Consider the following 24,652-nt stretch of genomic DNA (forward strand, 5'->3'; position numbering starts at 1 on the left):
TGATACACATACGCGCAATAATAAACTTCTATGTATGTTAAAAATACTTGCTTACATTTTACAAATAAATTCCATCTTTTTGTTCGCTACTCATAGCTACAAGTATAACTTATCAGATTTGTGTTATACAAGTCCATTGTTAGCGTGTACAATGAAATTTTACAAACTATCATATTCTGCATTTGGACAGCTCGGACGTTTAAATAAATATGAAATTTAGAAATGAAATGCTACTTGTATGCGTGAACTTACTGCAGTGCTGAAACGTGTGCAAAATTGCACTTGCTAATGTGCATTTTCATTTCATAACTGGTCAAAATAATATTATGATGACAATGAGTTTATTATTTTTGGCCTGTTAGTTACTCTAGCACTTTTCCCGACCTTCTCAGTTAATATTGCACGTATGCCCTGCTCACGGTCACGATCAAAATCATATGTGGGTTGAAAAAAAATTGCAAAGTGCTATTTCACCTTAAATATATCAAGTCATTAACAAAACGAGCAGTTACGTGTACAATTTAGATATGTGAAGAGAATAAGTTAGCAAAGTTAGTAAGACACCAACCAACCAGACCAGTAGTGATATATCAAAAATTTGTATTCTTGGCATTTGTTCCAAGAAAAAAGTTTCACAATGTTACTTTAAAGTGAGCACAGTATTCTTTGGTCCAGAAATGGCACCAGCTTATATTCTGTGTGAACGCATTTTGCATAAGAATTAAAAATAATAAAATCCAATTAAGTATAAACGTAAATAAATCTGCTCTACAAAAGTAAAGAAGATTATTTTGAATGTAATGAAGCTTTTATAACAAGTATCTTGTGGGGTATATGGATACAAATGATTAAATAAATCTGAATTAATTACAACATGTATATAAACTAATTGGACAATTTAGAGTGATAAAAGACATGGGCTTTGTTTACTGATAGAGGCATGTAGAAAAAGGTCACATCGTACATGGTATTAAGCAAAAGAGCCGTTATAACGACACTATGTATGCCAAGGTCATATCTACAAAAAGCTCATATATTAGGGGATCGGTCCCTCTGCGGTAACATGCGATATACCGAATGAGATATATACTATCGTATTAAAAATGCGTCCTTCCGGCACGTGCACAGAGCGTCTGACTTTAGATTTTTTGAAAGAATACGCTTTTTCCTTGTGCCTGATAAGCGTCCACATAACTTGTCCGAACCGCAACGTCTTGCATTTCAGTACAAATATGGGTAGTGTTCTTTTTATTCCAGAATATACCTTTATAATGATACGGAAACGATGCTGTCTAGACAGTTCTTTTCAAATCTTATTGGATGAGTTGAAGTCGGATCGATTCCCGATTGAGGCAGTGCTTTATTTTATATTATATTCATTCCTTAACCGTTTTTCTAAGAGTAACATTTTTTCGCTACTATACGATCTCGAAATATTTTATTGGTTATTTAAATGGAATGGTGGAATTTGTGATCGACCTCACAACTCCTGTGGTGCGGAACAATACCATATGTCTATCAACAATCTTGTATTTGATACAATCAGATCTTGTTTACATCAAACGAGTTGATACCATAATTAATGTCTACATATGTCTACAGGGATTTCGTATGAAGAACAGCATACCTTGAAGAATTTATACGCTGTGTCAGACATAAGGCATATTCACGGTCATTAGATGTACAACCTAGATAGCCGATAGTATCCGATGTAACAGAACATGGCATTTCTGTCACTCGGACGTTTGTTCTGTGGATGCAAGCCTTTATTGATTGTGATATTATAAAAGAAACTTTCTGTGCCGCCGAAATGCAAAACACATTTGCGGTCAACGGCTCCATTTGCAAATGGCCGCATATTTCGGCACTGAGACGATATGAATTGTTTAAATATAAATTAGTCACTTTTGAAACCATGACTGAATATATTTCAAATTGGGTACATGAGACCAGTTCTCTAAGTGTACAGAATGAAACACTCAAGTTTGGCTATGTAGAACCCCATGTGTGGTACCAACAATATGATTGATGCTTGTTACCGTTGCCAGGAACAGCAATATTTACACACATTTACTCCAAGCACCATCGCGTTCCTGTAATTTTCATCGGCACAACAACACAGATGAAATCGTGTAAGTAATAAAACACACCGTAAATCTTAATTTCTAAACCATTAATCTTATCATGCAAATTTATACGCCAAATGCGAAAATCGGACTGATCTATGCAGCAAAACTTTCTGGAAAAATCCTTCTCCCATTTATCACTGGTCGACAGTATCATTTCGATCTCCGACGATAAGTTTTCTATAGGAAGGCGCTTTCTTTTATGAAAAATATTACAGAAATAGAAAAAAAAACAACAAGAGGATTCTGTCCGAATTAAAAAAAAACATACACAAATTTATAACATATGTGTTTAGGGGCGGGGGTGGGGGTTACCCACATGGGCGACTCCCTCAAAAGAATGTAGCGGTAATGCTAGATACTCTCATCCAGAAGTATGTTAGCGGTGGTGCAAGATACACTCACAATAAGAATGTTAGCAAAAGTGCAAGATACACTCCCTAGAAGAATGTTAGCGATGGTGCAAGATACACACCCCAGATGAATGTTAGCGAAAGTGCAAGATACACTCCTCTAAAAGAATGTTAGCGTAAGTGCGAGATACTCTCCTCCAAAAAAATGTTAGTGATAGTGTGAGATTCACTCATCCAGAAGTATGTTGTTAGCAATAGTGCGAGATACACTCCCAAGAAGTTTTAGCGATAGTGTGAGATTCACTCATCCAGAAGTATGTTATCAAAAGTGCAAGATACACTCCCAAGAAGTTTTAGCGGTAGTGTGAGATAAACTCATTCAGAAGAATGTTAGCGATAGTGCAAGATACACTCCTCCAGAAGAATGTGAGCGATAGTGCGAGATACACTCCTCAACAAGAATGTTAGCGATAGCGCGGGATACACTCCTCAAGAAGAATATTAGCGATAGTTTGAGATACATTTCTCCGGAAGAATGTTAGCGACAGTGCGAGGCACACTCCCCAAGAAGAATGTTAGCGATAGTGCGAGGCACACTCCTCAAGAAGAATGTTAGCGATAGTGCGAGATACACTCCTCCAGAAGAATGTTAGCGACAGTTCGAGGCACACTCCTCAAGAAGAATGTTAGCGATAGTGCGAGACACACTCCTCAAGAAGAATGTTAGCGATAGTGCGAGATACACACCTCAAGAAGAATGTTAGCGATAGTGCGAGATACACACCTCCAGAAGAATGTTAGCGATAGTTCGAGATACACTTCCCAAAAAGAATGTTAGCGTTAGTTCGAGATACACTTTTCCAGAAGAATATTAGTAATAGTGCGAGATACTCTTCCTGAGGAATAAGAGCGATAATGCGTGATACACTGCTCAAAAGAAATGTTAGGGATAGTTCGAGATACACTCCCCACAGAAGAATGTTAGTAATAGTGCGAGATACAGTCCCCACGGAAGACTGTTAGCGATAGTGCGAGATACACTCCCCACAGAAGAATGTTAGCGATAGTGCAATATACACTCCCCCTAGAAGAATATTAGCGATAGTGCGAGATACACTTCACACAGAAGAATATTAGCGATAGTGCGAGATACACTCCCAACAGAAGAATGTTAACGATAGTGCGAGATACACTTCACACAGAAGAATGTTAGCAATAGTGCGATATACACTCCCCACAGAAGAATGTTAGCAATAGCGCGAGATACACTCCTCAAGAAGAAAATGAACGATAGTGCAAGACACACTCTTCCAGGAGAATTTTAGCGAAAGTGCGAGGTACACTTTTCCAGAAGTATGTTAGCGATAATGCGAGATACATCACGCATGTGAGATAAAGAAGTTGTGCCATTTCCAGAAGCGCTTATGGTTCTTTGTACTATATGTGTAAGGTACACGTATACGGGCCTCTCATCTGATCGGTTAGTATTAGTAACATTAGTTGGAGGACCAGGGGCATCTGATCGGTTAGTATTAGTAACTTTAGTTGGAGGACCAGGGGCATCTGATCGGTTAGTATTAGTAACTTTAGTTGGAGGACCAGGGGCATCTGAGCGGTTAGTATTAGTAACTTTAGTTAGAGGACCAGGGGCATCTGCATATCAATTTGACTTTGACCAGAAGTATAAAGCAGGCACATTGGCGTCTCGTACATACTAGAATTAACTAGTACATGTGCGACATTTTACATGGCCATGACTATCATTCAATAGCTGTAACCTCTTATATTTTAGTTACTTTAATTTTATCATACCATTTAGAATTAACAAAGTGAATACGTTTCGAAATATTCAAAGCGGTTTTCTGGCTACATAAATACTGTCTGGAATAGTTTTCCTCAGATCGTATAATGTTCTGTCAAGTTTTATTCTTAATGGTCAAACATATAAATAGAAAGAACAAGATTTTTATTGCTATCTAACATAATATTTTACAGCTTTCCATGCTAGGTTTATGTCCATTTGATTCCTGTGCCTCGCTTTCATCTCGTGTTAGTGGTGAAATATTTTTGAAATTAAACCCCAATGAAAGTCAGTAGTAACAAGCACTGGTCTTGCAATGTGAAGACACGTGCGCCAGACTGTTCTATTCTTGAAGTTAGGAATGCTCTTTGATTGGTTATAATATTTCCCATATTTATGCTTCAAGTCGACATATAGCTCAACAGTAGAACTCTACCACACGGCATAACGTTCTTCCTTTCGAAAGCTGGTTATATTCAAGTGTGCTTGTCCTTAAGACTGGGTTCTCCATCACCGGTAGACGATGTGATAGAGTGGTTAGATGGCGGTCTATGACCTGGAGATAATGTGATAGAGTGGTTAGATGGCGGTCTATGAAATCAGTGGTCTCAGTTCGACTACAAGGTATATCAACCAGATAAGATAATGTAACGGACCCTAGTCTGGCTACCGACTATACAATCTTTTCTTCTTTATTTTGAAAAAACAAAACAATTTTCTTATATATTCAACATTAGCAGTTGAAGAAGACCTGAGCAGGATACAGAGTTCAAGTACGGAAGCTGCCGAGCACCATTACATGTCCAAATCAAAAATTCGGAGAGAAAAACGAACTGACATTTTTACTTTGTAGCATGTCCATGTGATTAAATAAGTGTTCATTTAATCTGTTCACAGTTTTCATAAAAACCTAAATAAACTTCAAACACCTTAAAATGTTATTGATTTTAACAGGTTTATTGTTGATATATATTTTAAAAAAACACGATAATATTATGTCTGTTCTGGTCGACAAATCTCACAGGTAAATTATCAACATTAATTTCAGGTTAGTGGCTTCTGTTTTCTACAAGCTATTTTAAACCAGATATTTAAGAACGCTTAGTTACAGCTGGTCAAAGCAACATCCTTCAAATCTGAGAGGGAAATATTTTCTTCATAACAGACAAACCAAATCATTCAGAACAACTACGTAAAACTTTCTAGAGAAATTGCTGTGTTTGGCCAAATAGATATTTCCTTTCATAGCACATATATGTATACTTTACTGTCCGCGACCTACGGATTTCACTTTCTTGGAGTTTGTTATAACTGTTTGTCTTCCAATGCTTTCAAAGTAAAATGAATAATAGACTGCGATAAACGTTTATGCTGTTTGAAAACATTGAGTAATTTTATCTGTCCTGTGGTCACTTCCAGTTTGATAAATTCAGATTCATTTGAAATGCGCACATTCTCTACTCTAACACTTTCGCTGCAGCGACTACGTGGGAAGTTTTATTATACACAGTAATACACATATCTGTAAAAGAAGTGTGATGCTCTGTACGAAACACGTCGCAGACACAAGAACAGAACAGCACGTTTTTTTTTTATATTTGTTCATTTTATGAAAAGCAGTTGTAAAGGAAGTATAATAAGTGCAATAATGAATTTCAATTGATGGGGGTAACTTAAACAGCTTACAGAACCTTAATATAGATTTTGAAGTATCTCGGATTCTTGTCAAAAATATTATGCTTTGGAACCTTAAAAGGAATGCTCCCGACGGGAATCGAACCCGTCTCCCGCGTGACAGCGGGGATACTTACCACTATACTATCGAGAAGATATTATCAAGTGTACAAGGAAAGCGTATCATAAAATCGCAGTGGTAAACATGCTATTATTCGACAGATGTCGAATGTGTTTTATTCCAAATATACAGTACTTTTCAAGATAAGCGAAAGCGGATAGAAGCAAAAATGAATGTGTCAATCAAAACAATCTTTAGAATACTAGTATTTGACTGCCCAATGGTTAGTTACAATCATTATTACGGTATTCTCGGGAAACTTTGGAAGTGCAGTACACGATCTAACTTAGATTCGCAAATCGTCAGAAGTTAAGCGTTAAGTATTGTTTGGGCAGGTTTTAAGTATGAAAAATATACTTTTCTGTCGCCTAGAGGTGGTGTAAAACGAGAGCTCCCCGACGGGGAATCGAACCCCGGTCTCCCGCGTGACAGGCGGGGATACTTACCACTATACTATCGAGGAGATACACAAACTGTTTGCAGTTTTATCTTAACGTTATAGTCAGCCAACGTGACCGCATAGAGATTATTGATCAATAAATGCATATTATCATGAAGTTGGAGACAGTACTTCCCAAGTGGTCTAGTGGTTAGGATTCCGCGCTCTCACCGCGGCGGCCGGGGTTCGATTCCCCGCTTGGGAAATATATTTTTTGCATTCAAGTCTTTTCTGGACAGTATGCAAATTCTATCAGACAACATGTCAGACGAGTGACTGAGTGTTGTTAGGTATGCTGCGACGCACGGTGCGCGAAACATCGACTTTGGAATACTCTGAGTAATGCGGACAAGAGAAATGTGTTTCCGTGGTGTAATCGAAAGAAGTTCCTTACTTTCAATTTTAGGAAATGAGAATGTTTCGTTATTCGTAAGGTCAGGCGCTGCTATTGATTTTTCCACAGGCTTCCGCCATAAGAAATGATTCTGTCACATACCCGATCCATGTTTTACCATTTCTCTTCAAACACTCTTACCACCCTTCGATGAATGGCGTGTAGAGTCAAAAGCCCACTGAGACCTACCTATTCTAAAGTGACAATTGAAAGTTATGCATTCAGCCAGACTCCTGTAAAATATTCAATTTTCGGAGAGAAACATTGTATTGCTTGATTTTGACACAAATTTTTCGATTGTAAACATTACATTTCATCCCAAACAAAATTATGTCTCATTGACTCTTAAAGGGTTTCCCTACACGTTTTTCAAAACCAATACAAAGTCGCGTTTCAGTAACAACATCTGGCCATAAGCGCATGCTGGCAAATTGCACAAACATAAAGCAGGCGTTTACTGTGCGGAACGCATTCGGACTGCGACCCTGATCACCCAGATAAGACTTTCAAATGACTTGCACTTCCATGTTGAATATTCGCAGTGTTTGTCGCATTTGGGAGAAAGTATAGTGGGAAGTAAACTGGGGAAAATTTGAGCATTATGTCCTGTTGAAACATATTCTCTATTATCATTTGTTAAGGATCAATATCAAGGTGTAGTGTTACCATCCTCCATTCAAATTGCATTTAGGTTATTAATTTATCCCCAAAGGCTATTGTTCTTCATAAGACAAACCAAATTATTCAGAAAACTACGTAAAACTTTCTAGAGAAGTTGCTGTGTTTGGGGCCCAAAAAGATATTTCCTTTCATAAACGTAATTTTTTATATATATACTTTACAGTCCGCGATCTACACCGTACAGAAATTCAAACGGTTTCACTTTTTTGGAGTTTGTTATAAATGTTTTGTCTTACAATGCTTTTAAAGCAAATGAAAAACAGACTGCAATAAACGGTTGGCTGTTGAAAACATTGAAATAATTTTATCTGTCCTATGGTCACTTCCAGTTTGATTTAAATTCAGATTCATTTGAAATGCGCACATTCTCTACTCTAACATTTCGCTGCAGTGACTACAGTAATACATTTATCTGTAAAGAAGTGTGATGTTCTGTACGAAACACGTCCCCGGACACAAGAACAGCATATAATAAGTGCAATAATGAATTTCAATTGATTGGGGGTAACTTAAACAGCTTACAAGAACCTTAATATAGATGTTTGAAGTAACTCGGATTCTTGTCAAAATATTATGCTTTGGAACCTTAAAAGGAATGCTCACCCGACGGGGAATCGAACCCGGTCTCCCGCGTGACAGGCGGGGATACTTACCACTATACTATCGAGGAAGATATTTCAAGTGTACAGTAAAAGCGTTATCATTAAAATCGCAGTGGTAAACATGCTATTATTCGGACAGATGTCGAATGTGTTTTATTCCAAATATACAGTACTTTCAAAGATAAGCGAAAGCGGATAGAAGCAAAAATGAACTGGTCAATCAAAACAATCTTTAGAATTTCTAGTATTTGACTGCCCAATGGTTAGTTACAATCATTATTACGGTATTCTCGGGAAACTTTGGAAGTGCAGTACACGATTTACTTAGATTCGCAAATCGTCAGAAATTAAGCGTTAAGTATTGTTTGGGCAGGTTTTTAAGTATGAAAAAATATACTTTTCTGTCGCCTAGAGGTGGTTGTAAAACGAGAGCTCCCCGACGGGGAATCGAACCCCGGTCTCCCGCGTGACAGGCGGGGATACTTACCACATAAATATCGAGGAGATACACAAACTGTTTGCAGTTTTATCTTAACTTATAGTCAGCCAAAAGTGACCGCATAGAGATTATTGATCAATAAATGCATATTATCTGAAGTTGGAGACAGTACTTCCCAAGTGGTCTAGTGGTTAGGATTCCGCGCTCTCCCCGCGGCGGCCGGGGTTCGTTTCCCCCGCTTGGGAAATATATTTTTGAATTTCAAGTCTTTTCTGGACAGTATGCCAAATTCTATCAGACACATGTCAGACAAAGGTGACTGAGGTTGTTAGGTTATGCTGCGAACGCAGGGTGCGCGAAACATCGACTTTGGAATACTCTGAGTAATGCGGACAAGAAAAAATGTGTTTCCGTGGTGTAATCGAAAGAAGTTCCTTACTTTCAATTTTAGGAAATGAGAATGTTTCGTTATTCGTAAGGTCAGGCGCTGCTATTGATTTTTCCACAGGCTTCCGCCATAAGAAATGATTCTGTCACAAAAACCCGATCCATGTTTTACCATTTCTCTTCAAAAAACTCTCCCCCTTCGATGAATGGCGTGTAGAGGTCAAATGCCCACTGAGACCTACTATTCTAAAGTGACAATTGAAAAGTTATGCATTCAGCCAGATCCTGTAAAATATTCCAATTTTCGGAGAGAAAACTTTGTATTGCTTGATTTTGACACAAATTTTTCGATTGTAAAATTACTTTTTCATCCAATCAATTTATGTCTCCTTGACTCTTACGGGTTTCCCTACACGTTTTTAAAACCAATACAAAGTCGCGTTTCAGTAACAACATCTGGCCATAAGCGCATGCTGGCAAATTGCACAAACATGAAAGAGGCGTTACTGTGCGGAACGCATCGGACTGCGCCCTGATCATCGAGATAAGACTACAAATGACTTGCACTTCCATGTTGAATTCGCAGTGTTGTCGCATTGGGTAGAAAGTATAGTGGGAAGTAAACTGGGGAAAAATTTGAGCATTATGTCCTGTTAAAAACATATTCTCTATTATCATTGTTAAGGATAAGTATATCAAGGTGTAGTGTACCATCCTCCATTAAAATTGCTTTTTAGGTTATTAATTTATCCTCAAAGGCTATTGTTTTTCATAACAGACAAACCAAATTATTCAAAAACCAAATACGTAAAACTTTCTAGAGAAGTTGCTGTGTTGGGCCAAATAGAGATTTCCTTTCATAACGTAATTTTTATATATATACTTTACAGTCCGCGTCTACACCGTACAGAAAATTCAAAGGGAAATTTCACTTTCTTGGAGTTTGTTATAACTGTTTGTCTTACAATGCTTTCAAAGCAAAATGAATAACAGACTGCAATAAACGTGTGGCTGTTGAAAACATTGATAATTTTATCTGTCCTATGGTCACTTCCAGTTTGAAAAATCAGATTCATTTGAAATGCGCACATTTTTACTCTAACTTTTCGCTGCAGTGATACAGTAATACATTTATCTAAAAGAAGTGTGATGTTCTGTACGAAACACGTCGCGGACACAAGAACAGCATATAAAAGTGCAATAATGAATTTCAATTGATGGGTGGTAACTTAAACAGCTTACAAGAACCTTAATATAGATGTTTGAAGTAATCTCGGATTCTTGTCAAAAATATTATGCTTTGGGAAACCCTTAAAAGGATGCTCCCCGACGGGGAATCGAACCCCGGTCTCCGCGTGACAGGCGGGGATACTTACCACTATACTATCGAGGAGATATTACAAAGTGTACAAGTGAAAGCGTATCAGTAAAATCGCAGTGGTAAACATGCTATATTCGGACAGATTCGAATGTGTTTTATTCCAAATATACAGTACTTTTCAAAGATAAGCGAAAGCGGATAGAAGCAAAATGAACTGGTCAATCAAAACAATCTTTAGAATACTAGTATTTGACTGCCAAGGGGTTAGTTACAATCATTATTACCGGTATTCTCGGGAAACTTTGGAAGGGCAGTACCAAATCTAACTTAGATTCGCAAAATCGTCAGAAGTTAAGCTAATTTAATGTTTGGGCAGGTTTTAAGTATGAAAAATATACTTTTTGTCGCCTAGAGGTGGTGTAAACGAGAGCCCCCCGACGGGGAATCAAACCCCCGGTTCCGCGTGAAAGGCGGGGATATTACCACTATACTATCGAGGAGATACACAAACTGTTTGCAGTTTTATCTAACGTTATAGTCACCCAAAGTGACCGCATAGAGATTATTGATCAATAAATGCATATTAATGAATTTGGGAGACAGTACTTCCCAAGTGGTCTAGTGGTTAGGATTCCGCGCTCTCACCGCGGCGGCCGGGGTCGATCCCCGTGGGAAATATTTTTTGCATTCAAGTCTTTTCTGGACAGTATGCAAATTCTATCAGACAACATGTCAGACGGATGACTGAGTGTTTGTTGGGTATGCTGCGACGCACGGGTGCGCGAACCCGACTTTGGAATACTCTGAGTAAGGGCGGACAAGAGAAATGTGTTTCCCGTGTTGTAATCGAAAGAAGTTCCTTCTATCAATTTTAGGAAATGAGAATGTTTGTTTTTCGTAAGGTCAGGCGTGCTATTGATTTTCAACAGGTTTCCGCCATAAGAAATGATTCTGTCACATACCGATCCATGTTTTACCATTTCTCTTCAAACACTCTTACCCCCTTCGATGAATGGCGTGTAGGGTCAAATGCCCATGAGACCTACTATTCAAAAGTGAAAATTTGAAAAGTTATGCATTCAGCCCAGACTCCTGTAAAATTTTCCCAAATTTTCGGAAAAGAAAACATTGTATTGCTTGATTTGACACAATTTTCGATTGTAAACATTACATTTTCATCCAATCAACTTTGTCCATTGACTCTTAGGGGTTTTCCCCTCACGTTTTTAAACCCAAATACAAAGTCGCGTTTCAGTAACAACATCTGGCCATAAGCGCATGCTGGCAAAATTGCACAAACATGAAAGCAGGGTTTACTGTGCGGAAACGCATTCGGACTGCGACCCTGATCATCGAGATAAGACTACAAATGACTTGCACTTCCAGTTGAATATTCCCAGTGTTGTCGCATTTGGGTAGAAAGTATAGTGGGAAGTAAACTGGGGAAAATTTGGCTTATGTCCTGTTGAAACAATTCTCTATTATCATTTGTTAAGGATCAGTATATCAAGGTGTAGTGTTACCATCCCCCATTCAATTCCCATTAGGTTATTAATTTATCCTCAAAGGCTATTGTTCTTCAAAAGACAAACCAAATTATTCAGAACAACTACGAAAAAACTTTCTAGAGAAGTTGCGTGTTGGGCCAAATAGTATTTCCTTTCATAACGTAATTTTTTTAATTATACTGCGCACTCCGAGATCTACACCGTACAGAAATTCAAACGGATTTCACTTTCTTGGAGTTTGTTATAACTGTTTGTCTTACAATGCTTTCAAAGCAAAATGAATAACAGACTGCAATAAACGTGTTGGCTGTTTGAAAACATTGAGTATTTTATCTGTCCTATGGTCACTTCCAGTTTGATAATTCAGATTCATTTGAAATGCGCACATTCTCTACTCTAACATTTTCGCTGCAGTGACTACAGTAATACATTTATCTGTAAAAGAAGTGTGATGTTCTGTACGAAACACGTCGCGGACACAAGAACAGCATATAATAAGTGCAATAATGAATTTCAATTGATGGGGGTAACTTAAACAGCTTACAAGAACCTTAATATAGATGTTTGAAGTAATCTCGGATTCTTGTCAAAAATATTATGCTTTGGAACCTTAAAAGGAATGCGCCCCGGCGGGGAATCGAACCCCGGTCTCCCGCGTGACAGGCGGGGATACTTACCACTATACTATCGAGGAGATATTATCAAGTGTACAAGTGAAAGCGTATCAGTAAAATCGCAGTGGTAAACATGCTATTATTCGGACAGATGTCGAATGTGTTTTATTCCAAATATACAGTACTTTCAAAGATAAGCGAAAGCGGATAGAAGCAAAAATGAACTGGTCAATCAAAACAATCTTTAGAATACTAGTATTTGACTGCCCAATGGTTAGTTACAATCATTATTACGGTATTCTCGGGAAACTTTGGAAGTGCAGTACACGATCTAACTTAGATTCGCAAATCGTCAGAAGTTAAGCGTTAAGTATTGTTTGGGCAGGTTTTAAGTATGAAAAATATACTTTTCTGTCGCCTAGAGGTGGTGTAAAACGAGAGCTCCCCGACGGGGAATCGAACCCCGGTCTCCCGCGTGACAGGCGGGGATACTTACCACTATACTATCGAGGAGATACACAAACTGTTTGCAGTTTTATCTTAACGTTTATAGTCAGCAACGTGACCGCATAGAGATTATGATCAATAAATGCAATATTATCATGGAAGTGGAGACAGTACTTCCCAAGTGGTCTAGTGGTTAGGATTCGCGCTCTCACCGCGGCGGCCGGGGTTCGATTCCCGCTTGGGAAATATATTTTTGCATCAAGTCTTTCTGGACAGTATGCAAATTCTATCAGACAACATGTCAGACGAGTGACTGAGTGTTGTTAGGTATGCTGCGACGCACGGTGCGCGAAACATCGATTTTGGAATACTCTGAGTAATGCGGACAAAGAAATGTGTTTCCGTGGTGTAATCGAAAGAAGTTCCTTACTTTCAATTTTAGGAAATGAGAATGTTTCGTTATTCGTAAGGTCAGGCGGCTGCTATTGATTTTTCCACAGGCTTCCGCCCTAAGGAAATGATTCTGTCACATACCCGATCCATGTTTAACCATTTCTTCAAACACTCTTACCCCTTCGATGAATGGCGTTGTAGAGGTAAATGCCACTGAGACCTACATTCTAAAGTGACAATTGAAAATTATGCATTCACCCAGACCCGTAAAATATTTCCAATTTTCGGAGAGAAAACATTGTATTGCTTGATTTTGCCACAAATTTTTCGATTGTAAACATTACATTTCATCATCAACTATGTCTCTTTGGGCTCCCCGGTTCCCTACCCGTTTTCAACCAATACAAAGTCGCGTTTCAGTAACAACATCTGCCATAGCGATGCTGGAAATTGCACAAACATAAAGCAGGCTTTACTGTGCGGACGCATTCGGACTGCGACCTGTCATCGAGATAAACACAATGCTTCCTTTTGTTGAATTTCGCATTTGTTGTTCGCATTTGGGTAGAAAGTATAGTGGGAAGTAAACTGGGGAAAATTTGAGCATTATGTCCTGTTAAAACATATTCTCTATTATCATTGTTAAGGATCAGTATATCAAGGTTGTAGTGTTACCATCCTCCATTCAAATTGCATTTAGGTTATTAATTTATCCTCAAAGGCTATTGTTCTTCATAACAGACAAACCAAATTATTCAGAACAACTACGTAAAATTTTCTAGAGAATTGCTGTGTTGGGCCAAATGATATTTCCTTTCATAACGTAATTTTTATATATACTTTACAGTCCGCGATCTCCCAACCGTACAGAAATTCAAACGGATTTCATTTCTTGGAGTTGTTATAACTGTTTGTCTTACAATGCTTTCAAAGCAAAATGAATAACAGACTGCAATAAACGTGTTGGCTGTTTGAAAACATTGAGTAAATTTTATCTGTCTATGGTCATTTTCCATTTGATAAATTCAGATTCATTTGAAATGCGCACCATTCTCTACTCTAACATTTTCGCTGCATGGTGACTACAGTAATACATTTATCTGTAAAAGAAGTGTGATGTTCTGTACGAAACACGTCGCGGACACAAAACAGAATATAATAAGTGCAATAATGAATTTCAATTGATGGGGGTAATTAAACAGCTTACAAGAACCTTAATATAGATGTTTGAAGTAATTCGGATTCTTGTAAAAAATTATTATGCTTTGGAACCTTAAAAAAGGAATGCTCCCCGACGGGGAATCGAACCCCGGTCTCCCGCGTGACAGGCGGGGATACTTACCACTATACTATCGAGGAGATATTATCAAGTGTACAAGTGAAAGCGTATCAGTAAAATCGCAGTGGTAAACATGCTATTATTCGGACAGATGTCGAATGTGTTTTATTCCAAATATACTTTAACTTTCAAAGATAAGCAAAAGCGATTAGAAGCAAAAATGAACTGGTCAATCAAAACAATCTTTAGAATACTAAGATTTGACTGCCCAATGGTTAGTTACAATCTTATTACGGTATCTCGGGAAACTTTGGAAGTGCAGTACACGATCAATTTAGATTCGCAATCGTCAGAATTAAGCGTTAAGTATTGTTGGGCAGGTTTTAAGTATGAAAAATATCTTTTCTGTCGCCTTTAGAGTGGTGTAAAACGAGAGCTCCCGACGGGGAATCAAACCCCCGGGTTTCTCCCGCGTGACAGGCGGGGATACTTACCACTATACTATCGAGGAGATACACAAACTGTTTGCAGTTTTATCTTAACGTTATAGTCAGCCAACGTGACCGCATAGAGTTTATTGATCAATAAATGCATATATCATGAAGTTGGAGACAGTATTTCCCCAAAAGTGGTCTAGTGGTTAGGATTCCGCGCTCTCACCGCGGCGGCCGGGGTTCGTTCCCCGCTTGGGAAAAAAATTTTTTTTGCTTCAAGTTTTTTCTGGACAGTATGCAAATCTATCAGACAACAGTCAACGAGTGACTGAGTTTTTGTTAGGTATGCTGCACGCACGGTGCGCGAACATCGACTTTGGAATACTTGAGTAATGCGGAAAAGAGAAATGTGTTTCCGGGGTGTAATCGAAAGAAGTTCCTTACTTTCAATTTTAGGAAATGAGAATGTTTCGTTATTCGTAAGGTCAGCGCTGCTATTGATTTTCCCACAGGCTTCCGCCATAAGAAATGATTCTGTCACATACCCGATCCATTTTTTAAACCCATTTCTCTTCAAACAACTTTTTTTTTTTTTTTTTTTTTTTTTTTTTTTTTTTTTTTTTTTTTTTTTTTTTTTTTTTTTTTTTTTTTTTTTTTTTTTTTTTTTTTTTTTTTTTTTTTTTTTTTTTTTTTTTTTTTTTTTTTTTTTTTTTTTTTTTTTTTTTTTTTTTTTTTTTTTTTTTTTTTTTTTTTTTTTTTTTTTTTTTTTTTTTTTTTTTTTTTTTTTTTTTTTTTTTTTTTTTTTTTTTTTTTTTTTTTTTTTTTTTTTTTTTTTTTTTTTTTTTTTTTTTTTTTTTTTTTTTTTTTTTTTTTTTTTTTTTTTTTTTTTTTTTTTTTTTTTTTTTTTTTTTTTTTTTTTTTTTTTTTTTTTTTTTTTTTTTTTTTTTTTTTTTTTTTTTTTTTTTTTTTTTTTTTTTTTTTTTTTTTTTTTTTTTTTTTTTTTTTTTTTTTTTTTTTTTTTTTTTTTTTTTTTTTTTTTTTTTTTTTTTTTTTTTTTTTTTTTTTTTTTTTTTTTTTTTTTTTTTTTTTTTTTTTTTTTTTTTTTTTTTTTTTTTTTTTTTTTTTTTTTTTTTTTTTTTTTTTTTTTTTTTTTTTTTTTTTTTTTTTTTTTTTTTTTTTTTTTTTTTTTTTTTTTTTTTTTTTTTTTTTTTTTTTTTTTTTTTTTTTTTTTTTTTTTTTTTTTTTTTTTTTTTTTTTTTTTTTTTTTTTTTTTTTTTTTTTTTTTTTTTTTTTTTTTTTTTTTTTTTTTTTTTTTTTTTTTTTTTTTTTTTTTTTTTTTTTTTTTTTTTTTTTTTTTTTTTTTTTTTTTTTTTTTTTTTTTTTTTTTTTTTTTTTTTTTTTTTTTTTTTTTTTTTTTTTTTTCCCCCCCCCCCCCCCCCCCCCCCCCCCCCCCCCCCCCCCCCCCCCCCCCCCCCCCCCCCCCCCCCCCCCCCCCCCCCCCCCCCCCCCCCCCCCCCCCCCCCCCCCCCCCCCCCCCCCCCCCCCCCCCCCCCCCCCCCCCCCCCCCCCCCCCCCCCCCCCCCCCCCCCCCCCCCCCCCCCCCCCCCCCCCCCCCCCCCCCCCCCCCCCCCCCCCCCCCCCCCCCCCCCCCCCCCCCCCCCCCCCCCCCCCCCCCCCCCCCCCCCCCCCCCCCCCCCCCCCCCCCCCCCCCCCCCCCCCCCCCCCCCCCCCCCCCCCCCCCCCCCCCCCCCCCCCCCCCCCCCCCCCCCCCCCCCCCCCCCCCCCCCCCCCCCCCCCCCCCCCCCCCCCCCCCCCCCCCCCCCCCCCCCCCCCCCCCCCCCCCCCCCCCCCCCCCCCCCCCCCCCCCCCCCCCCCCCCCCCCCCCCCCCCCCCCCCCCCCCCCCCCCCCCCCCCCCCCCCCCCCCCCCCCCCCCCCCCCCCCCCCCCCCCCCCCCCCCCCCCCCCCCCCCCCCCCCCCACCTTTTTTCCACAAAAAAACCCTTTACCCTTGAAATAAAAAACCCCCATGAAATAACTTAAACAATTAAAAAAATTTTTCCCGAAACCCTGAAAAATTTTTTTCCCGGGGAAAACATTACTTTTTTACACAAATTTTTCATTAAAACTTTTTTTCCAAAAATTTTCCATTACTTTATTTTTCCCCTAATTTTTCCAAAAAAGGGGTTAAACAAAAGCAGGCGTTTCGGGAAAATTCCCAAAAAAATGAAACATTTTTAAATGGCCAAAAAGGAAAAAGCCCAAAAAATTTTTTTTCCCCATTTGAAAACCGGGGTTTGCCTTTGAAAATAAATGGGGAAAAAAATTTTTACAATTTTTTAAACATTTTTTTAATTTTTAAGGATGTATTCAAGGTTTGTTACCCCCTCCTTCAAATGCTTTAGGTTATTAATTTATCCTCAAAGCATTGTCTTCATAACCCCAAACCAAATTATTCAGAACAACTACGTAAAATTTCTAGAAAGTCTGGTTGGGCCAAATAGATATTTTTTCCTTTTAAAAATTTTTAATTCCCTTTACCGAAAAAAAAAATTTTCCCCTTTTAAAATTTTTTTTTTTTTTCAATGCTTTAAAAGCAAAAATAACGGATAATTTTTTTTGGTTTAAAAAATTGGTTTTTTATTTGCCCTTTTTGGTTTTCCCCGTTTATAAATTCAATTCTTTAAATCGCCTTTACCTAAATTTTCGTAGGAAAGTTAATTTTTAAAAAAGGGTGGGCCCAAAACTGCGGAAAAAAAAAAAAAGGGGGAAAAAAAAATTAGGGGAACTTAAAATTAAAATTTAATTAATTTTGAAAATTTTCTTTAAAATTTTTGGGAACCAAAAGGAATGCCCCCGGGGTGCCCCCCCGGCTCCCCTACACGGGGTTTTTTTCATTAACATGAGGAGTTTTATAATGAAAAGTGAAAGCGTATTAAAATCGCAGTAAAAAAATGCATAATTCCAGTTTCAATTTTTTTTACAAAATAATTTTTAAAAAAAACAAAATAAAAAAAATGAAGGTTAAAAAAATTTTTAAAACTGTTTTGAATTTGAATCTTTAAGGATTATGGGAAAAATTTGGGGGGAGCAATTTATTGGCTTTAAATTTAATTAATTTTTGGGGGCAGGTTTTGTTAAAAAATTTTTTTCCCAAGGGTTAAAAAGGGCCCCCCGGGGAACAACCCCGGGGGGGAAAAAGGGGGTTTCCCCAATATATCGGGGGGAAAACAAAATGTTTTTTTTAAAAAAAAGTTTAAAAGAACGTACCCAAGGTTTTGTAAAAAGTTTTTGGGGGGGGCGTTCCCGGTTATTGTTTCCCGGTTTTTTCCCCCCGGGGGGGGGTTACCCCAAAATTTTTTTGTTTAAAGCCGGGACTTTTTTTTCCCGCCGGTCAACATGATGGTTTTTAGGGTATGCGGCAAGACGGTCCGGAAAAACCCTTTTAATTTGGGGGGAAAAAAAAAAATTTTTTTTTTGGGGGTTCATTTTCCCCAAATTTTTTAGAAAGTTTCCTCGGGCATTGTACTTCCGGTTATGACATCACCAGGAAAAATCGTCTGGCGGAAGAAGCTAAAATATATAACATATTGGTAAGCACCATAGCAAAACAAATAAGTCAGGGCATAAAACTGCTCCTTTGGGTACACCATACCTCCGTAGGCTCCCATAAATAATACGTGCTACTTATACAAAATATACGTGCTACTAAGTTCAAACGTCACATAATTAAAATACGTCACTTATTACTTCCATATTACAAAGATTACTTACTTAAAAGACTAAAGTTAAAGTATGAAATGATATGAAAAGTTAATGATGAAACATTATAGATACGGACATGATAAACTGCAGCCATTATTTACAACTACAAATTAACAAAATTCAATGTAAATCAAACGTTATATGAGAGTTGGCATCCACATAATATCTAATGCCATACACTACAACGGACATTAATTAGATGTGCTATAGACTGGCACACAATTACAAATTACAATAATATATTACATACATGGTACTAGACTTGCCATATAAATTTATACATAACAATACAATGCAGTAATGGCGTTCCATAATAACGAAATGTTTGACATAAGTTTTTGAAACAAAGTACTTTATAAATATCATGTTACAAATTTCAGTACAAATTTTACATCTTATATAAATGAAACATTTAGACTCCTCTTTCTAAATAATTTACAAAAGTCTGAAAAATTTAATAAATTATCCTGACATACCGAAACTAGCCAAAATCATATGCCGAAAAGTAAATGTTACAGAATTCTGTAGAATGAACAAAAATTTACCAAATAAAAATCGTAATGCAAAAATCATACAAAAATCTAACGAATAAATTTCTTACCTCGATCGAGCATAAATTTCTAGCAAGAAAATAATTCAGACATAGATTCGTCTATAATGTCGGAAGGTGGTGTGCGCAAGGCATATCTAGTCCAGTCTATTTAAAGGATAATGTCCCGCCAAATACTAAATTTCATGGGATTCACGGCTAAGCCGTGAGCTATGACTATTGTCATTTTCACGGGATTCACGATATAGCCGGGAAATCTAACTACTTTGGCGCGAATTTAAATTGACAATTTGAGGCCCATTATAGTGGTTTTGGGGATAAAAACATAAATTACTGAAGTTTATAAAATATCAACTTTCTTATTACTGAACAGAATTTAATGAAATTTACATGGAAATTTAAGTTATGAAATACAGAAAAACATGAGAGGTATTTCATGCGTGAAATCTGACATTTACCTCAATAACTCAAAAATTTACAAAAAGATGATGCAATACCTGCATTTACAATACAGATAAAATAAGGCCCGTATGTCAATTTGTGACATATAGATGTTTGAAGTAATCTCGGATTCTTGTCAAAAATATTATGCTTTGGAACCTTAAAAGGAATGCTCCCCGACGGGGAATCGAACCCCGGTCTCCCGCGTGACAGGCGGGGATACTTACCACTATACTATCGAGGAGATATTGTCAAGTGTACAAGTAAAAGCGTATCAGTAAAATCGCAGTGGTAAACATGCTATTATTCGGACAGATGTCGAATGTGTTTTATTCCAAATATACAGTACTTTCAAAGATAAGCGAAAGCGGATAGAAGCAAAAATGAACTGGTCAATCAAAACAATCTTTAGAATACTAGTATTTGACTGCCCAATGGTTAGTTACAATCATTATTACGGTATTCTCGGGAAACTTTGGAAGTGCAGTACACGATTTAACTTAGATTCGCAAATCGTCAGAAGTTAAGCGTTAAGTATTGTTTGAGCAGGTTTTAAGTATGAAAAATATACTTTTCTGTCGCCTAGAGGTGGTGTAAAACGAGAGCTCCCCGACGGGGAATCGAACCCCGGTCTCCCGCGTGACAGGCGGGGATACTTACCACTATACTATCGAGGAGATACACAAACTGTTTGCAGTTTTATCTTAACATTATAGTCAGCCAACGTGACCGCATAGAGATTATTGATCAATAAATGCATATTATCATGAAGTTGGAGACAGTACTTCCCAAGTGGTCTAGTGGTTAGGATTCCGCGCTCTCACCGCGGCGGCCGGGGTTCGATTCCCCGCTTGGGAAATATATTTTTTGCATTCAAGTCTTTTCTGGACAGTATGCAAATTCTATCAGACAACATGTCAGACGAGTGACTGAGTGTTGTTAGGTATGCTGCGACGCACTGTGCGCGAAACATCGACTTTGGAATACTTTGAGTAATGCGGACAAGAGAAATGTGTTTCCGTGGTGTAATCGAAAGAAGTTCCTTACTTTCAATTTTAATAAATGAGAATGTTTCGTTATTCGTAAGGTCAGGCGCTGCTATTGATTTTTCCACAGGCTTCCGCCATAAGAAATGATTCTGTCACATACCCGATCCATGTTTTACCATTTCTCTTCAAACACTCTTACCCCCTTCGATGAATGGCGTGTAGAGGTCAAATGCCCACTGAGACCTACTATTCTAAAGTGACAATTGAAAAGTTATGCATTCAGCCAGACTCCTGTAAAATATTCCAATTTTCGGAGAGAAAACATTGTATTGCTTGATTTTGACACAAATTTTTCGATTGTAAACATTACATTTTCATCCAATCAACTTATGTCTCATTGACTCTTACGGGTTTCCCTACACGTTTTTCAACCAATACAAAGTCGCGTTTCAGTAACAACATCTGGCCATAAGCGCATGCTGGCAAATTGCACAAACATGAAAGCAGGCGTTTACTGTGCGGAACGCATTCGGACTGCGACCCTGATCATCGAGATAAGACTACAAATGACTTGCACTTCCATGTTGAATATTCGCAGTGTTGTCGCATTTGGGTAGAAAGTATAGTGGGAAGTAAACTGGGGAAAATTTGAGCATTATGTCCTGTTGAAACATATTCTCTATTATCATTTGTTAAGGATCAATATATCAAGGTGTAGTGTTACCATCCTCCATTCAAATTGCATTTAGGTTATTAATTTATCCTCAAAGGCTATTGTTCTTCATAACAGACAAACCAAATTATTCAGAACAACTACGTAAAACTTTCTAGAGAAGTTGCTGTGTTGGGCCAAATAGATATTTCCTTTCATAACGTAATTTTTATATATATACTTTACAGTCCGCGATCTACACCGTACAGAAATTCAAACGGATTTCACTTTCTTGGAGTTTGTTATAACTGTTTGTCTTACAGTGCTTTCAAAGCAAAATGAATAACAGACTGCAATAAACGTGTTTGCTGTCTGAAAACATTGAGTAATTTTATCTGTCCTATGGTCACTTCCAGTTTGATAAATTCAGATTCATTTGAAATGCGCACATTCTCTACTCTAACATTTTCGCTGCAGTGACTACAGTAATACATTTATCTGTAAAAGAAGTGTGATGTTCTGTACGAAACACGTCGCGGACACAAGAACAGCATATAATAAGTGCAATAATGAATTTCAATTGATGGGGGTAACTTAAACAGCTTACAAGAACCTTAATATAGATGTTTGAAGTAATCTCGGATTCTTGTCAAAAATATTATGCTTTGGAACCTTAAAAGGAATGCTCCCCGACGGGGAATCGAACCCCGGTCTCCCGCGTGACAGGCGGGGATACTTACCACTATACTATCGAGGAGATATTGTCAAGTGTACAAGTAAAAGCGTATCAGTAAAATCGCAGTGGTAAACATGCTATTATTCGGACAGATGTCGAATGTGTTTTATTCCAAATATACAGTACTTTCAAAGATAAGCGAAAGCGGATAGAAGCAAAAATGAACTGGTCAATCAAAACAATCTTTAGAATACTAGTATTTGACTGCCCAATGGTTAGTTACAATCATTATTACGGTATTCTCGGGAAACTTTGGAAGTGCAGTACACGATTTAACTTAGATTCGCAAATCGTCAGAAGTTAAGCGTTAAGTATTGTTTGAGCAAGTTTTAAGTATGAAAAATATACTTTTCTGTCGCCTAGAGGTGGTGTAAAACGAGAGCTCCCCGACGGGGAATCGAACCCCGGTCTCCCGCGTGACAGGCGGGGATACTTACCACTATACTATCGAGGAGATACACAAACTGTTTGCAGTTTTATCTTAACATTATAGTCAGCCAACGTGACCGCATAGAGATTATTGATCAATAAATGCATATTATCATGAAGTTGGAGACAGTACTTCCCAAGTGGTCTAGTGGTTAGGATTCCGCGCTCTCACCGCGGCGGCCGGGGTTCGATTCCCCGCTTGGGAAATATATTTTTGCATTCAAGTCTTTTCTGGACAGTATGCAAATTCTATCAGACAACATGTCAGACGAGTGACTGAGTGTTGTTAGGTATGCTGCGACGCACTGTGCGCGAAACATCGACTTTGGAATACTTTGAGTAATGCGGACAAGAGAAATGTGTTTCCGTGGTGTAATCGAAAGAAGTTCCTTACTTTCAATTTTAATAAATGAGAATGTTTCGTTATTCGTAAGGTCAGGCGCTGCTATTGATTTTTCCACAGGCTTCCGCCATAAGAAATGATTCTGTCACATACCCGATCCATGTTTTACCATTTCTCTTCAAACACTCTTACCCCCTTCGATGAATGGCGTGTAGAGGTCAAATGCCCACTGAGACCTACTATTCTAAAGTGACAATTGAAAAGTTATGCATTCAGCCAGACTCCTGTAAAATATTCCAATTTTCGGAGAGAAAACATTGTATTGCTTGATTTTGACACAAATTTTTCGATTGTAAACATTACATTTTCATCCAATCAACTTATGTCTCATTGACTCTTACGGGTTTCCCTACACGTTTTTCAACCAATACAAAGTCGCGTTTCAGTAACAACATCTGGCCATAAGCGCATGCTGGCAAATTGCACAAACATGAAAGCAGGCGTTTACTGTGCGGAACGCATTCGGACTGCGACCCTGATCATCGAGATAAGACTACAAATGACTTGCACTTCCATGTTGAATATTCGCAGTGTTGTCGCATTTGGGTAGAAAGTATAGTGGGAAGTAAACTGGGGAAAATTTGAGCATTATGTCCTGTTGAAACATATTCTCTATTATCATTTGTTAAGGATCAGTATATCAAGGTGTAGTGTTACCATCCTCCATTCAAATTGCATTTAGGTTATTAATTTATCCTCAAAGGCTATTGTTCTTCATAACAGACAAACCAAATTATTCAGAACAACTACGTAAAACTTTCTAGAGAAGTTGCTGTGTTTGGCCAAATAGATATTTCCTTTCATAACGTAATTTTTATATATGAGCCGTGCCATGAGAAAACCAACATAGTGGGTATGCGACCAGCAAGGATCCAGACCAGCCTGCGCATCCGCGCAGTCTGGTCAGGATCCATGCTGTTCGCAAACGGTTTCTCTAATTGTAATAGGCTTTGAAAGCGAACAGCATTGATCCTGACCAGACTGCGCGGATGCGCAGGCTGGTCTGGATCCTTGCTGGTCGCATACCCACTATGTTGGTTTTCCCATGGCGCGGCTCAATATTATATACTTTACAGTCCGCGATCTACACCGTACAGAAATTCAAACGGATTTCACTTTCTTGGAGTTTGTTATAACTGTTTGTCTTACAATGCTTTCAAAGCAAAATGAATAACAGACTGCAATAAACGTGTTGGCTGTTTGAAAACATTGAGTAATTTTATCTGTCCTATGGTCACTTCCAGTTTGATAAATTCAGATTCATTTGAAATGCGCACATTCTCTACTCTAACATTTTCGCTGCAGTGACTACAGTAATACATTTATCTGTAAAAGAAGTGTGATGTTCTGTACGAAACACGTCGCGGACACAAGAACAGCATATAATAAGTGCAATAATGAATTTCAATTGATGGGGGTAACTTAAACAGCTTACAAGAACCTTAATATAGATGTTTGAAGTAATCTCGGATTCTTGTCAAAAATATTATGCTTTGGAACCTTAAAAGGAATGCTCCCCGACGGGGAATCGAACCCCGGTCTCCCGCGTGACAGGCGGGGATACTTACCACTATACTATCGAGGAGATATTATCAAGTGTACAAGTGAAAGCGTATCAGTAAAATCGCAGTGGTAAACATGCTATTATTCGGACAGATGTCGAAAGTGTTTTATTCC

The 24,652-nt window shown here is 37.8% G+C and overlaps 1 protein-coding gene and 13 non-coding genes across 14 annotated transcripts in view; 4 read left to right on the top strand and 10 right to left on the bottom strand.

Moving 5' to 3' along the window:
- LOC123549421 (lipopolysaccharide-induced tumor necrosis factor-alpha factor homolog) overlaps nt 1-24,652 on the top strand; it is a 42,883-nt gene that overhangs the window by 11,795 nt on the left and 6,436 nt on the right. The window lies entirely within an intron of this gene.
- Trnad-guc (transfer RNA aspartic acid (anticodon GUC)) lies at nt 6,467-6,538 on the bottom strand. The gene has a single exon. It is a non-coding gene; the product is annotated as a tRNA-Asp (tRNA).
- Nucleotides 6,648-6,719, top strand: Trnae-cuc (transfer RNA glutamic acid (anticodon CUC)). The gene has a single exon. It is a non-coding gene; the product is annotated as a tRNA-Glu (tRNA).
- On the bottom strand, nt 10,340-10,410 carry Trnad-guc (transfer RNA aspartic acid (anticodon GUC)). Its single transcript has one exon. It is a non-coding gene; the product is annotated as a tRNA-Asp (tRNA).
- Trnad-guc (transfer RNA aspartic acid (anticodon GUC)) lies at nt 12,469-12,540 on the bottom strand. The gene has a single exon. It is a non-coding gene; the product is annotated as a tRNA-Asp (tRNA).
- On the bottom strand, nt 12,902-12,973 carry Trnad-guc (transfer RNA aspartic acid (anticodon GUC)). The gene has a single exon. It is a non-coding gene; the product is annotated as a tRNA-Asp (tRNA).
- Trnad-guc (transfer RNA aspartic acid (anticodon GUC)) lies at nt 14,588-14,659 on the bottom strand. Its single transcript has one exon. It is a non-coding gene; the product is annotated as a tRNA-Asp (tRNA).
- Nucleotides 19,939-20,010, bottom strand: Trnad-guc (transfer RNA aspartic acid (anticodon GUC)). Its single transcript has one exon. It is a non-coding gene; the product is annotated as a tRNA-Asp (tRNA).
- Trnad-guc (transfer RNA aspartic acid (anticodon GUC)) lies at nt 20,372-20,443 on the bottom strand. Its single transcript has one exon. It is a non-coding gene; the product is annotated as a tRNA-Asp (tRNA).
- On the top strand, nt 20,553-20,624 carry Trnae-cuc (transfer RNA glutamic acid (anticodon CUC)). The gene has a single exon. It is a non-coding gene; the product is annotated as a tRNA-Glu (tRNA).
- Trnad-guc (transfer RNA aspartic acid (anticodon GUC)) lies at nt 22,093-22,164 on the bottom strand. The gene has a single exon. It is a non-coding gene; the product is annotated as a tRNA-Asp (tRNA).
- Nucleotides 22,526-22,597, bottom strand: Trnad-guc (transfer RNA aspartic acid (anticodon GUC)). The gene has a single exon. It is a non-coding gene; the product is annotated as a tRNA-Asp (tRNA).
- Nucleotides 22,707-22,778, top strand: Trnae-cuc (transfer RNA glutamic acid (anticodon CUC)). Its single transcript has one exon. It is a non-coding gene; the product is annotated as a tRNA-Glu (tRNA).
- Nucleotides 24,489-24,560, bottom strand: Trnad-guc (transfer RNA aspartic acid (anticodon GUC)). The gene has a single exon. It is a non-coding gene; the product is annotated as a tRNA-Asp (tRNA).

Source organism: Mercenaria mercenaria, chromosome 6 (assembly GCF_021730395.1).
Source record: "Mercenaria mercenaria strain notata chromosome 6, MADL_Memer_1, whole genome shotgun sequence".
Classification (NCBI taxonomy): Eukaryota; Metazoa; Mollusca; class Bivalvia; order Venerida; family Veneridae; genus Mercenaria; species Mercenaria mercenaria.